Genomic DNA, 16,553 nt, shown 5'->3' with positions numbered 1-16,553 from the left:
ACTCAGGGGCTTTCTACCTCTGGGGTACACTCCCAGATCTATTTTATATTTTATTTGGAAACAGGGTCTCACTGAGTTGCTGAGAGTCTCACTAAGTTGCTGAGGCTGGCTTCAAACCTGTGCAATCCTCTTGTCTCAGCCTCCCAGGTGCTGGGATTACAATCATGTGCCACCACACCCGGCTCATAAAATTAATTTTAAAATAAATTACTAAAATACTCACTAATACATAAAACTCTTAAATGTTATATTGAGCCAACACTTAATAGGCCATGACCCCTGCCTTTTCATTTTCCTCCTTCTCAATACAGAGTACTAATATTATACTTGGTATATTCATATATTGCATGTAATCAATGGTAGTTCATTTATTTTCATCAATGAACCTCACTTTTCCTTCTTCCCTTTCCTTAGACCACCTCCTTGGCTCCACTGAGGTGTTTCCTCCATTATCTGGAGTCCCTCTTATATTCCAATCACTCCCTAGCCTGTTCATATTAGAGAAAACATATGACCTTTTACTTTTTGTGATTGGCTAATCTCACTTAGCATAACATTCTCCAGGTCTTTCCATTTTCTTGCAAATGACATAATTTTGTTCTTTATTTCTAAGTAGAATTCCACTGAGTATATTTTTCATAATTTTGTAATCTATTTATCTGTTAATGAACACCTAGGTTGGTTCCATAATTTGGCTATTATGAGCTGTGCTGCTATAACTTGGGTATGCATATATTACTATAGTTCTCTGGTTTCAACCCTTTTGTAAAGATACCCAGGATTGGTATAGCTGAATCATATGGTAGGTCCATTCCTTGTTCTTTGAAAAATCTTCATACTGAGCTACATAGCTGCTGAACTAGTTTGAAATCCCACCAATAGTGTAGAACAGTTCCTATTTCCCTATATCCTTGCTTACATTTATTGTTTTGTTTTGATTTTTTTTTGTTTTTACTTCTTGATGATTGACATTCTGATTGGGATTAGATGGAACTTCAGTGTAGTTTTGATTTGCATATCCCTGATTGCTAATCAGGGAGATGATGATGTTGAACTTTTTTCATATATCTATTGATTATACATGAACCATCTTCCTCATGAGGTTGAACCTTTTTTAATGTATCTATTGGCCATTTGTATCTCTTTTTTGTGAATATCTATTCAATTCAATTGCCCACTTCTTGATTGGGTTGTTTGTATTTTTAATGTGAAGTCTTAAGTTCTTTGTATATTCTAGATATTAGTCCTCTATCAGAAGGATAGCTAGCAAAGATTTTCTCCTATTCTGTGGACTTCCTCTTCCTCTTCAAGACTCTTTAGAGTCTTGATGGTTTCCTTTGATATGCAGAAACTTTTTAATTTAATGACATTCTACTTATTAATTCTTTTTTTTTTTTTTTTTTTTGGTGGTGGTACTGGGGTTCCTGGAAACCATTCTACTTCTGGGCTACACTCCCAGATCTATTTCATATTTTTATTTGGAAACAGGGTCTCTTAAGCCAGCGAGGCTGGCTTCGAACCTGCATGATCCTCCTGTCTCTGCCTCCCAAGTGTGGGGATTACAAGCGTGCGCCACCATGCCTGGCTTAATAATTTTTTTAAAATTTTCTGAGCTTTGGGGGTATTGTTGGGAAAGTTTCTACTAGTGCTTATATGTCGGAGTGTTGGACCTATGCCCTCCTCTAGTAGCTTCACAGTCTCTCGTCTAACTTCCAGATCTTTGAGCCATTTCAAGTTGACTCCTGTGCAGGGTGAGAGGTTAGGATGTAGTTCCATTTTCCTACAAATTGCTAACCAGTTTTACCAACACCTTTTGTTGAAAAGGCTTTCTTTTCTGCAATGATTGTGTCTGGATCCTTTTTCAAAAATCAATTGACTATAAGTATGTGGATTTGTTTCTGTATCTTCTGTTCCATTGGTCTATATGTATGCTTTTGTGCCAATCTCATGCTTTATATTACTATAACTCTATAATATAATTGGAACTCATAAATTATAATGCCTTTTGCATGGTATTTTACTGCTGAAAATTGCTTTTTTTCTAAGTATATGAAGGATGACATTGATATTTTGATAGGGTTTGCATTGACTCTGTAGATCAGTTTTAGTAGAATGGCCATTTTGATAATATTTATTCTAATTATCCATGAGCAAGTGAGATATTTTCATCTTCTAAGACCTTCAACTTCCTTCTTTAGTGTTTTATAATTTTCATTGTAGAGGTCTATTCCTTCCTTGGATAGGTTTATTCCTAGGTATTTTGTTGTTTTTGTGGTTGTTGTGAACGGAATTGTTTTCTGGATTTATTTCTCAGTGGATGCATTGTTGGTATATAGAAAGCTACTGATTTTAGGTTGATTTTGTATCCTACTACTTTACTGAATTTATTAATCTGCCCTGATAGTATTTTGGTTGAGTTTTTTGGGTTGTTCAGATATAAGATCATGTCATTTGTAAATAAACATAATTTTAATTCTTTTCTTCCTATTTGAATTTCTTTGATCTTTCTCTTGTCTTAATTCTCTGACATGTCTTGAGTACTATATTAAAAAGGAATGGTGATAGTGATCATCCTTGTCTTGTTCCTGATTTTAAAAGGAATCCCTGCAGTTTTCCCCCTTTCAATATGTCACCTTTGGATTTATTGTATATTACTTTAATGATGTTGAGGTATGTCCTTTCTATTCCAATTTTCTGCAGTGTTTTTAACATGAATTAGTGTTGTATTTGGTCAAATGCTTTTTCAGCTTCTAAATAATGCTTAAGAAAAGGTGAACTATCTCTGGTCAAAAAAGTCAGAGTTTGCCTATGAAGATACTGGTTGGTTGACTGAAATAAGAGAATTTTCTGGAGTAGCATAAACTGTAGGTATTCATTGGTAAAGAAGTTACTATGGTGTATATGTTTATTATAACTTGTCAAAATGCATATGTTTTTAAAAATAAATTTTACTACATATAAATTTTACCTTAGTAGAAAAAGTAATTTCTCCTATTTTGACTCATACTAACTATGTATTGCTTGGTACTCTCTTATAGTTTCATACCAGGTCATTTATTTCAGGAGCTATCAAAACACTCAATTATTCTTGTGGCTTGTGTTTTTCAAATGTCACAAACCAAATGTCACCTAGAGGAACATTCTATACCAAAAATATATGACTTCCAAGCTTCATATTTAATCCCTGAAGATAAAATTAGATAATTGTTGTCTGTCTAAAATTTCCTGAACCCAAAGCAACCTCTTTTGAGAACTACTTCCCATTTTGTTTTAATTTAACATAAATTTGCAGAGATATTTTTTATAATAGTCTAATAAGGGGATGAACTCTTAGACCACTTGTCATGAAGGAGAGCTATGGTATCTATGAGCAATTGCCAACTATGTTAATCCATGGTATTAATTTTGTAAGAAACACAGTGTAAACTGGTTTAGGTAAAAGAAGAATGCTTTGGCTCACCTAACTGGGACATATGTGGCTTAAAATATTAATGATAATAGGTGCTTAAAAATTATTATCCAAAACCGATATGCATTTGTGTTTCTCTCAGCTCTGTGGTCTTCCTTGATGGTTTTAAATTTTCAGCTGCTATTCTCCCTAACTACAGTCTCCCAAAACTGTATGACCGTATCTTAGTGGTTCATGTTAAAGTAATAGTTTCTCAGCCAGGCATGGTTAGTGCTAATTTATGGGAGGCTGAGAGAGAAGGATCATGTTTGGAAGCTATCCTTAGCAACTTGGCAAGAATCTCAGCAATTTAGTGAGAACCTATTTCAAAATAAAAATAAAATAAAATAAAGTAGGTCTATGGTGTAGGTTGGAGGTAGAATGCCTCTGGGTTCAACTTCGAGTAAAAAAAAATAAAGTAATAACTGTTTCTCTTTCTTAATAGTTTCAGCAAAATTTTCTGAAATGATTGCCTTTGATCTAGCTTGGGTAAATCTTTGAACAAATTACTATGGATAGGGGTACTAGAATGTATCTTTGCCCAACTATGTGGTCATATGTTCAGCCCTACAACTGCAGTATGATCAATATGCTACAACATGAAGAGTGAATTTAACAGCAGTAATTTTAAAAATATGAATCAATATCTTTCTAGGAAAAGTTTAGGATTATGGGATAATCAATCAACAAGCATAGAAAAAAAAAAAAACAAAAACTGCCAAATCTATCCTCTACAGTAATTGAACGGTAAATAAATCCTTTTTCACAAAATTGCTAAGAAATATTTGTTCATTGAAAGACAGCGTTTTAATGCTTACTTGTTCTATATGAATTCATGAAGCTGTTAAAATTGGAAAGGTTTCTCTTAAGACAACCTAATCTTCCTGAACTTTAAAGTGTTTTCTATGGCAAATATTTCTGTCTAAAGGAAAACTGTAAAAGTTATTTTTCTAATTTATCTTGTTTCCATTTTTATTAGTATAATTTTATTGTATAGTAGTAATTAGTGCTGATGTTATTTCTAGTAGTCATTCTTCATCTCAGTAAAGCTTTGAAGAGTAAGGCTGGAAAAGGTTCCTGTAACCTAAAAATATGAGGGACAGTAGAGTAGACACAGTATGGACTATAAATTATTTCCTACAGTAATGGAAAGCCATATTATTCTTAATCATACACTGTCTGTCCTAGTTCCTTTCTTTGTCAAGAGAGATGCTTTATATCCAGGTTTGGTGGTGCATACCTGTAATCTCAGTACTTGGGAGGCTGAGACAGGAGAATCAAGGTTCAAGGACAGCTTCAGCAACTGAGTGAGACCCTGTTTCAAAAAAAAAAAAAAAAAGATCTGGGGTTGTGGCTGGAAGGCAGAAGTCCCCTTCATTCAATTCTTAGTACAAAAAAAATTGAAACTTTGCCAGAATGCTTTCAAATAATAGATGTACAATGAAAACCTGGATTTCTGGATTTTTCCTGGATAAAAAATTATTTCATTAAGCAATTATTGCTTTCTTTTCCCCAAAATACAGCTGACCAGGTAGATATTTTTTAAACTAAAAAAAAAAAAAATAGGATCCGGGACTTTGAAATCAGAATTCTATTTTTAATTAATTAATTTTTTGAATTCTGACAAACAATATATTTTGATCCCAATGAACCTTCTTTCCCCTTAGGACTGGTTTTCATATTTCTTATCACAACTAGAAAACTCATTATATGCACAGGAGCTAATAAATGCCTTTATTGTTTAGAACAGACTAAGGAGATTTTCTGTGGCTTGAGATAGAAATATTCCAGTAGATTCAGAATTTTTATTAATAAAGATAATTTATTAATAATTTTAGAAGAAAGAGATCAAAGCAAAATCAAAGATAAAACACTCAAGAGTATGTCAAGGCACCTGGGCTTTTGAAGTAACAAGCCGTTAGCTTTTTCTACTCTTTCAATCACTTTAGATGTAACGGGGAACTAAAATCCTGTCCTGTACACTTCCAAAGCTAAGATAACATAATCTAAACCTTTCAGATTTTCAAGAGCTTTATCAATATTCAACTTAATATGTTATTGAAGCTAATAAAAGCCCAACACAAATGTCCTAGAAGCATCTTAGACCATTTGGATATAGTGAGGGTAAATTTAGGCCAAGTCTCCATTGACAAGAGAAGAAAATCAGGTCAGTTCCCCAGGTAATTCAGATAGCAAACTCACCTGCTCAGAGTGACCTAATTCCCCTCCCTTCTCTGGTCAGTTGCCTCCAATGGTCGCTTTGCTCTACCAGTAGGTTTCCTAGTAAAGAAAGAGACAGCTCTTTATTTCCTCTTGACCTTCACTCTCCCTAGGTTTCCTGACTCTTGATGGTCTATTTATAATCCTGAACCTCACTGTTAACACAAATAGATGGTGAAAGAAAATATAAAAATCAACGAAGATTAGAAAAGAAAATCTTATATGGAATCCCAGAAAGTTCTAAAACTTAGTCTAGACACAATGTGAAAAGTAATGTAGCCTAGTACCACTGCTATAAAATTTACCCAAGATATTTATTAAAATTCGTTTGCTAAGCCTCATACCTAGAGATATCTTAGAAGTCCTGAGACAGAATCCATTAAGTCTACAACTTTAATGAGCTTTCTGGATCGCTCAGAGATACATAAACTTTTAAGAATCATTTACACAAGCCAAGTATTAGGCTTTTGCACTCTTTTCTAGCTAATAATTTGGCCTTTATAGAATTTCTGAAGTTGATTATATCATACATTTTTGCCTGTCAAAAAATTGCTTTAAGCCAGGTGTGGTAACATAAGCTTGCACTTCCAGTACTTGTGAGGCTGAGACAGGAGGATCACAGGTTTGGGGTCAGCCTCAGAAACTTAATGAGATTTTCTGTAACTTAGATCTTGATTCAAAATAAAAATAAAATAGGGCTGTGGGTATAGGTTAGAGGCACAATACCCCTAAGTTTAATCCCCAGTATCACAAGGAAAGAAAGAAAGAAAGAAAGAAAGAAAGAAAGAAAGAAAGAAAGAAAGAAAGAAATCATAAGAGATAGTTTAAGAAATATCTCATCACAAATTTACTTTTTCTTTTACATACTTTAATTGCATTGCACTATTACGTCATAATGCAGTTCAGAGTAATAGTGACATACATGGACATAGTACTTAGATAAATGAACATTAAATTGGCAATGGGGTGTAGGGAAAATAAACAAGCACTCTAAGGTATGTGAAACTGACAAATTCTGCATATCTTGCACAGCACATTTTTATATAAAGAGTGTTGAGCAGTTGAGTATATTTAATGATAATACACCCTTTGCTAGTTGAAAACAACAAACACAATCACATTAGTTCTGTTTTTAAAATAGCAGATCCCAGAAACTGCCTGTGAGGTTACTCATCCAAGATTTTTGTAGAAATTTTTAGCAAAGACATATTGTGCATGCATGGCACCAGGTTATTTTGGCACAATTACATCAGATTAAAGATCCGCTGAGACATCCTGCAAGTCTAGATAAAATAGCTCCTGATATCTGCAACTGTCAATGACAGCGCTCCAAATGCTCAGTCTGCAAAGCAACGGTGACTTATATAACAGTCTACCTACAACTAAGTTGCTGGCAAAGCACCACAAATGCCAAAGCATGTATCCAAACACTGTAAACTAGCTTTGGAGAGGTAAGGGAAAAATGTGAAAAACAAGATCCCTGCAATATAATCATCTTAATCAAAAATAGCCAGAATATGTATGAATGTGTATCTATATCTATATATTATTTTTTTTGTGTGTGTGGTACTTGGGATGGAACCCAGGGGCATTCTACCTCCCAGCTCTACCCCCAGCCCTATTTTTTTATTCTTTATTTTGAAAAAGGGTCTCACTGAGTTGCAAAGGGCCTCACTAAGAAGCTGAGGCTGTCCTCAAACCACGATCCTCCTGTTTTGGCCTCCCGAATGCTGGGATTACAAGCGTGTGCCACCACACCTGGCATAGCTCATACATTTCTAAAGAGAGTTGTCCTGGGGGCCATTCTGGTGCATGTCTATAACCCGGGCCCTTGGGATTCTGAGGTAGGAGAGTCATAGTTTCAGGGCCAGCCTAAGAAACTTAGTGTTACTCTATTCCAAAATGAAAAATAAAGAGACTGAAAGTATAGCTTAGTAGTAGAGCACCACTGGGTTTAGTCTCCAACATGAACCACCTGCATATACACAACACACACACACACACACACACACACACACACACACACGCACACTCAGAGCCATCCTTCACTTTAATACTGAAACTCCCCGTAGGTTTGACTTGTGCTCCCACCATTTCACTGAAATCACTTTGGTCAATGTCTTCACCTACATCAGAAATAGTGATAGTTTAGTGTTTTTAAATAAAATTCTGCCATGCATTTTGTATCACTATTGGATCAATTTGCTTAGAATTTGATGAGTGTTCATTAAAGTCTGGACACAGTGACCAAGCCAGGCAGGTGCCACACTAATGGAGCTGGCACTTCAGGTGAGTGTGGACTTTGGTTACTCATGAAACTGCTGAGCTGCAGTGAGAACATACTGTTGAACTTCTGATCTGTTTCCTTTTCAGCATTTTTATTTTATTCATTGATATCTTTCCAGTGGTTTGCCATTATACTCTATTTATTCCTTCTCCTCATTCTTTTAATTTTCATTTATTTATTTATATATATATATATATATATATATATATATATATATTATTGTGTGTGTGTGTGTGTGTGTGTGTGTGTGTGTGTGTGTGTGTTACTTGGGATTGAACCCAGAGGCATTCTACCTCTAAACTATATCTAGACCTATTTTATTTATCTTATTTTTTATATTATTATTATTATTATTATTATTATTATTATTATTTTGCATGCTAGGGATGGAACCCAGGGGCACTCTACCTCCAAGCTACACCCCCAGCCATATTTTGTATTCTTTATTTTGAAACAAAGTCTCACTGAGTTGCAAAGGACCTCACTAAGTAGCAGAGGCTGTCTGTGAACTGCAATCCTCCTGTCTCAGCCTCCCAAATGCTGGGATCACAAGTGTGTGCCACCACTCCGGACTTAGTTTTTATTTTGAAACCGGGTCTCACTAAGTTGCAGAGGGACTCACTATGTTTTTTAGGCTGGAAGTGAACCTGCATTCCCCTAAATCAGCCTCCCAAGTACTAGGGTTATAGCCCTGGGCCACCACATCCAGATTCTTCTCATTCTTGAAATGATTTTATGAATTGTACTACCATTCACTTATCCCATCAAAATTCTTATGTTTAGAACTGAAATTTTATTGAGCTTCAAAATTCCATATCTCTGTAGATTAACTCCCTCCATCTCCGTGCCTTGATGAACCTCTAATCAACACATCAACAGTTTATCTCCTTATATTCTTACAACCGGTACCTTCTTCCCAGCCTTATCTGGAGAAAATTATTCATCATTCTAATCTGAGCTAAATATCTTGAGATTCAACATTTTTTTTTTAACTCTCTGGATTTCCTCATCTCTGGCCTGCAAATAAACATCAGAATGAGCTAATAAACATCTTTACTATCTCTTAAATTCGTGTACTTGATCTTTATCATCTCTCATACAACTTCCTTTCTAATGGTGTTTATTGCCTCAAATTCAGCTCCTATATAGTATTCAGCCTAATTTATCTGCTTAAAACTCTTGAATATCACTTATCCATGAAAAGGCAAGTAAATAATTCTTGACACAGAGTAAGTACAAAGCAAATATTTGTTTAACTGAACTGCTCTATAGTATGGTAGATTATTTTCCACTATACCCTAAAATTTTACATTAATAGACTGTTATACAGGTAAAGAATTTGAAAAACCATTCATCAAAAGGTGGTAAGTGATTATTAAACATCAATGAGCTCTGCCTACATGTTCTTAAGATTGTGTTCTGGAAAGAATGAAGGGAAACATAATAATGCCACTTAAAGTCACAAAGCATGCAAATTTGCCTCAGAAAGTAATATTTAAATTTTTCCTGGAAAAATAGATCAAATTTGTAATGTTTTGCTAACAAACAAAAGTAGATATTATTATTTTTATTTTATTTTATTTTATTTTATTTGTGGTACCGGGGATGGAACCCAGGCGCATTCTACCTCCAAGTGACACCCTCAGCCCTATTCTTTATTTTGAAACAGGGTCTCACTGAGTTGCAAAGTGCCTCACTAAGTAGCTGAGGCTGGCTTTGAACTTGCACAATCCTCCTGTATCAGCCTACCAAATGCTGGGATTGCAAGCGTGCGCCACAATGTCTGGCAGACATTATTTTTTAAAGATGATGTTTCTAGGTCTTTCATCCTTCTTAAATAGACTCATGTGCAGGGTGAAAAAGTAGGCATAGGTCCAGTACATCAACATTTAGGCACAGATAAAATCTTTCTCAACAAGAACTCAAAGGAACAAGAAATTAAAAGAGTATTAATATGTGGGATAGTATTAAATAGAAGATCTTCTGTGCAGCAAAGGCAGCTATCAAGAACCTCAACAGAGAGCTAAAAAAATGGGAGAAAATTTTTGCCAACTATTCCTCTGATAGAAGGCTAATAGATAAACTATAAAGAGAACTCAATAAACTCACTGCTAAGAAGACAAATAACCTAAGCAAAAGTTGAGCAAGTGAACTAAATGGACACTTCACAAAATAAAAAATTCAAGTGGCCAATAAAGATATAAAAAATGTTCAACATCATTAGCAACCAGAGATGCAAATCAAAGTACCTTGAGATTTCACCTAACCCAAATTAGAATGGTAATCATTAAAACCACAAATGACAACAAATGCTTGTGAGAATGTAGAGAGGTAGGCGCTGTAATACATTGTTGGTGAGATTGCAAATTAGTGCAACCACTTTGGAAAACATGTGGAGTATCATGAGAAGAATGGGAATGAACCTTCCATATGATCTAACAATAGCACTTCTGGGTATCTACCCAAAAGAATGGAAACCAAATTATCAGAGTAATGCATGCATATCTATGCTTATAAAGTATGTATAAACATTACATAAGCAGCACAATTCACAACTGCCAAACTATGAAACCAGCCAAGATGTCCATCAACAGATGAATGATTTACAAAATTATGGAATATATACCCAATGGAATTTTACTCAGCTATACATACAGAAGGAAAAAAGTATGTAATTTGCAGGGAAATGGTTGGAACTGGAGAATATTATACTAAGTGAAATTAGTCAGTTATAAAAAGTGAAAAGTGGGATGTTCTCCTTAATATGTGGAAGCTAGGAAGAAAACGGGACGTAGCAGGCATTTTAAACAAAGGAGAAGACTTAGATGAGCAAATAAGGTGACCTAACTGAGGGAGATGGGAGGGGGAAGAGGGAAAGACCTCAGTGGACATGATGCACATATACACACTTATCAAAGTCTCTGCTGAGCACAGGAAGAAGGGAAGAGGAAAGAAACAGGGCTGGAACTGGGGGAGGGAGGGCTCAGTGAGTGATGTGTGCTTGTACAACTCTATTACTGTGAACTTAAGATATATAATTACAGTGCACTAATAAAATAAAAAACAATATTTAAAGAATTTTTGTGAGAAAAAAGATACTACTATAGGATATGTACACAAAGGAATTTTACTCAGCCATACAGAAGAACAAATTTATGACACTTGCAGATGGATGGAACTGGAGAACATTATGCTAAGTGAGATTGGTTAGCCACAAAAAGTAAAAGAAAATCAAATGCTCTCTATAATAGTTAGAAGCTAGGGAGAAAATGGGTCATGGGAGGAACTCTAGACAAGGAAGGAGAAACCGTAGATGAGCAAGTAAGGTGGCCTAACTGAGGGTGATGAGAAGGCGAAGAGAGAAACTCCCTAATGCCATGATTTACATTCACAAACATATAAATATCAGTTACTAAGACAAACATGAGAAGGAGGAAGGCGGGAGGGAATGGTGTAGCAATTGGAGAAAGATTAAATCATGAGTAAGGTGTGCATGTATGTCTCGACCACCTTGTACCCCATTACAATGAACCAAGAAACGAATGAATGAAAAGAGTTGGTAATTTTTGAAATTCATTTTAAAGAGGCATAGATTTCTACAGCTAATTTTATCAATTATGATAAAAATTTGAAATTTCTTTTGTACATAGTGTCCTCAAATAAGAAGTACTCACTCATCAATATTCTAGAACATAAAAGTTGATTTTTAAAGTAATATGTGTTGGCTGCCCAGCTACTTTATACTGAAAGGCTGCTCTCTACTGTATTAGCAATAACAAAAAGAACTCATTAAATAATTCAAATAAAAACTCCTAGGCTCATTTGAGGCTGCTCCTTTTTGAGATACTCAGCTCTTTCCTTTACTCTCATGTACTAAAAAGTAAGTTAGAAGCTTGCAGATATTATGCCTTCATTGTTCCTGGTTTTTCATATTATTATTATTCTTCAGAATCAAACCAAATTTTGAATTAATAGTTTGGGTAGTGTGTGTGTGTGTGTGTGTGTGTGTGTGTGTGTGTGTGTGTGTGTTACTGGGAGTTGAACCCAGAAGCATTCTACCACTGAAATACACCCCTAGCTCTTATTTTTTATTTTTTTATTTGCAAAAGGGTCTCATTAAGTTACTTTGCACTGGTGGCAAACTTGAGATCCTCCTGTCTCAGCTTCCCACATACTGATTACAGGCATGCTCCACTGTACCCAGTTTAGGATGCATTTTTGTATGTGTGTACTGGGGTTCCTGGAAGCCCTTCTACCTCCGGGCTACACTCCCAGACCTATTTTTTATACTTTTTAATATTTGGAAACAGGGTCTGGCTTTGAACCTGTGGGATCCTCCTGTCTCTGCCTCCCAAGTGCGGGGATTAAAAGCATGCCCCACCACGCCCGGCTAGGATGCAATTTTTTAATGTGGCACTTACATAATTAAATTGTATTAACATTTTTGTCATTATGATTATTCTGTAAGTAATTGATAGATGCATTTATAAAGTATAAAAGATTTATTATCAGAAAAGTCAATAATGCTACTCATGATATTATCCAGCAAATTTCTTAGAGCTGAAGGTTGTCTTATTGAATTCTAGAGTGATTCAAAAAACAATACTGCCTATGTTCAACACGTAAATGTTACATTCAAAAGTAATAATAAGGCCTCTACTTTCCATGAGGCATGTTCAATCTTATCATAGGATGGAAATCATCTAGGGTTGTCTATTAAATGAGGCATCCTGAATAAATGTCTTGTTTTTGGTACATGCACAGCATGCACAATTCTGGATTCAAAATAAAAGCAAATTTTTCTCCAATACCGCGTTAAAATATTGATGAAAATACTTTCAGAGGAAACCTGTATTTGCTGTATTAAATAAATGTACATGTATATTTAAAAATACATACATATAATTGCATAAAATGTCTTAAATATATGTACCTTTACATATCTTTAATACATATATTTCAAGTACATGAGTTTTTAATATAAAGAAAAACAAGGTTGACAGTCTTTGTGATGTTTTGACAACATCTGAATTCTGCTTCACAGAAATTTGTATTATATAATTTATCTGAAAGAAAAGAAGTAACAAGCATATTATGTAGTTATAATGTCTTTATTGTAAGAAGTTAGTAACTTGATGCTGTAAAGGCAGTTGAATTATTCTGCTTCTCTGCAGTGTTTAAAAAACATATTTTTCAACACTACCAGACTTAAGGGAGTATAGAACATAAATTAACCCCATTATCTTACCAGAATTGACCATAGTACAAAATATTTCATGGAAAATTCCAGAAACAATTCTTGAATTTTAAACTGTACGCTGTTTTGCGTAATGTGATATTTAAAGTAAAACAAGTGTGTAGGCTTCCCAGCTACTTAACACTAAAAGCCTGTTCTCATAAGGACAGAACTTACAAATAATTCAAAACTCCTAGACTCTTTTGACGGTTTTACTTTGAGAAACTCAGCTGTTTCCTTCCTTTATTCTTATAAAGACTAAAGTTTGTCCTCACCCTTCTATTTGTGGGTATGTATTCATGATGTGTACACAACTTGTGTGCTTAGCCACTGAACAGCTGTCTTGATTATCAAATTAGTTGTTGTAATATAACAGTGTTCAATGAGCCTTTATTTTACTCACTAATGGCCCAAGAGTACTGATGCTGACAATTTAGATATGCCAGAAAGAATCTGTAAAGTGCTTCAAGTGAAATGTGTAATTTCTCAACTTATATTGGAAGGAAAAATATCACATGCCAAAGTTGCTAAAGCTCTATGGTTATTGTTAATTTCTTACTATGCCTAATTTATATATTAAACTTTATCATAGATACATTTGTATAGAGAAAAACAGCATAGGGCACCTTCTACTATATGATGTTTTAGGCATATATTGGAGGATCTTGAAGAATATTCCTCATATATAAACTACCATGTTTTTACTTCAGGTCCAAAATCATAGTATTATTTTAATATGTCTTTGCCAGTAGTTACAACTTTAACTTGATTACCTAATAGCTGGACTTGAGACTTAAAAAAAAAACAAAAAACTTTTGGTACTCGGGATTGAACTCAAGGACATTTCAATCTGACCTCCACGTCCAGCCCTATTTTATATTTTATATAGGGCCACACTAAGTTGCTGAGGCTAGCCTCAAGCTTGTGATCTTATTTCAGCATACTAAGTACTGGGATTACAGGCATGTGCCACCATGTCCAGAAAAGGCAATTTTAACCTGATTATATTCCTTTCAATTTAGCCAGGATTCATGGCCCTGAGAAATAAGTTGCTTTAGTGTTTTAAAAGTCTACCCCCGAACCCTAAAGGGGTTAATGCCAGAGTCATTCTAGGACCCAGGTGTTCTCTCTTAGGCTGGCCTGCTAACATCCAAAGGCTGTTGTGGTTGTTCTCTTCAGTTCTAAATACTGTCGTTTTCTTAATGTTCCCTTTAGCAAAAGGCTGGGAGGAGTGTCCTGTGAAAAGACTGCATCTGTTGTTCGATGCTGCCAGCACCTCCCCTCTTGTTAGGTTCCTGTGACAGGCTCGGTTGAATATGTATCGGTGACTAATAGAGACCTCTTCTTTCAACTCCAACTGACTCACTGCATTTTGAAGAGGCAGTGATATTGACATGCAGTTACCACCTCTGGGATGGATTCTCAAGATGGAGAAAGAAAGTGTCAGCTCTTCTATGAATATCAGATACACCTGTGTGGGAAAAAAAAAAAACATTAAGTAGCAAAGGCCTTCATTTGTTAGTTTAGTTTTTATTTAGACTCAGGCAACAATTTAATTTTATTTCTTACTGCTCTCCCAATAAAGTAAAATAGACCCACTCTCTCAACCATACCTATTGGGTATTTTTATACTTCAAAACCTGGCTGAAGGTTTCCTCTGTCTGAGAGACACTTGTCCGCATGTTTTATGGTTAATGATCCTTTAAAACCCAAATGACATTTCATTTCATTGATGTTCCTTTCTCTGCCACACAACAAAATGTAGTACTTCTATTATTGCACACCTGTAATCCCAGTACATGGAAGGCTGAGACAGGAGAATTATAGGTTCAAGAACAGCCTTAGCAGCATAGAGAGACTCTCAGTAACCTAGAGTGATCCAGTTTCAAAACAGAAATTAAAAATGGGTCGGAGACTTAACTTGAGAATAGAATGTTTCTTAATTCAATTCCCAGAGCCACAAAAATACATATATCTCATGTTTTATCATATATATTTTATCATAACATAGATATATATTTTTTCTTTTTTTCTATCTTTTTTACATATCTTTACTTTTACCCAAATATTGTCTACTCTTGAAAATTGTATGCTAGATCACTGTCACAACTGTCAACCTTTATTTAACTTTCTCTGGAATCAAAATATACTACTAAAAACTTAATATGCATTATTTCATTTTATCCTGGCAGCTGTTCTGTAAGTAATTTTATCACTCGTCTCTAAAAAAAGAAGAAAATTGAGATGCAAAACATTTAACTATCTTTCTAAAAAAATGCTCAATATCCACTGGTAGTACAGTATTAAGCTCTCTTTTATATAGAGCAGAAATTAAACATAGTTCCTGCTTTATTTGATGAATTCCATTGAAGCCAAACATTTTGAGTCATTTTCATATATTTGGGTGAGTGTCCTGAATTTTTCATAGAGTTAGTGAAACATTTTTCCCTGTAGCTAATAGAATACGGTAATATCCAAGGGCCAATTGCACTGGAATCATAGGGCACTAGTTAAATTGCAGATGCATGAGCAGCTCCTACACCTGCTGAAGCAATTACTCTATGAACAATGGTTTACAAGTTTCTAAGATGAAGTTTATGCACTGTAAATTTTATGAAGCTCTGTTCAACACAAAATTCATGGTGCTTCTTGTCTCTGTTATGATGGCTTCTGTGAGGAGCTTGGCTTCTCCTTGTTATAAGGTCTGTGTTTATGGTTTCAGGCTTTCTGATTGCAGGCTATGTAGTCACTGCCCTGATACAGTAGGTAGCACGTGACATTTCATGTCATTCATAGGACTGCAACGTGAAGTACCATCACAAGTAGTCTGCTCCAGACTTTGTTCTCATAAGTATGAAGGGGTAGATCTAACATAAACAGAATCTCCTCCTAGGCCACCAGAGCAGCCATGTTTACTGGTTCCTCTGAGAATTTGGAAGAAGTCACCAAGGTGACTATGTATAGTCACTGTCACCTTTGGCCCATCTAATGAGAGAAGGTAATTTCATTCCCCCTCCAACTCCTCTAGGGTTTAACAGAAAACTCATTAATGAAGATATTTTTAAGTAATTTAACTTCTCATTCATTCAACCAATATTTATGAAACATCAGTTTATGCAAGACATTATGATAAGAATGAAAAATTAAAATTAAATAAAACACAATTAGGTATAATGGTGCATGCTTATAATTGCAGTACATGGGAAGGTGAGACAAAAGGATTACAGGTTTGAGGACAGTCTTAGCAAGGTAGTGAGACTCTCAGAAAGCTAGCAAGGCACTGTTTCTAATATATATATATATATATATAAATATATATATATATATTTAAATATATATATATATATTTAAATATATATATT

This window comes from Muscardinus avellanarius (assembly GCF_963383645.1).
Source record: "Muscardinus avellanarius genome assembly, chromosome: 2".
In the NCBI taxonomy this organism is placed as follows: domain Eukaryota; kingdom Metazoa; phylum Chordata; class Mammalia; order Rodentia; family Gliridae; genus Muscardinus; species Muscardinus avellanarius.
The sequence above is the reverse complement of the archived record's forward strand: the minus strand, read 5'-3'. Positions refer to the sequence as shown.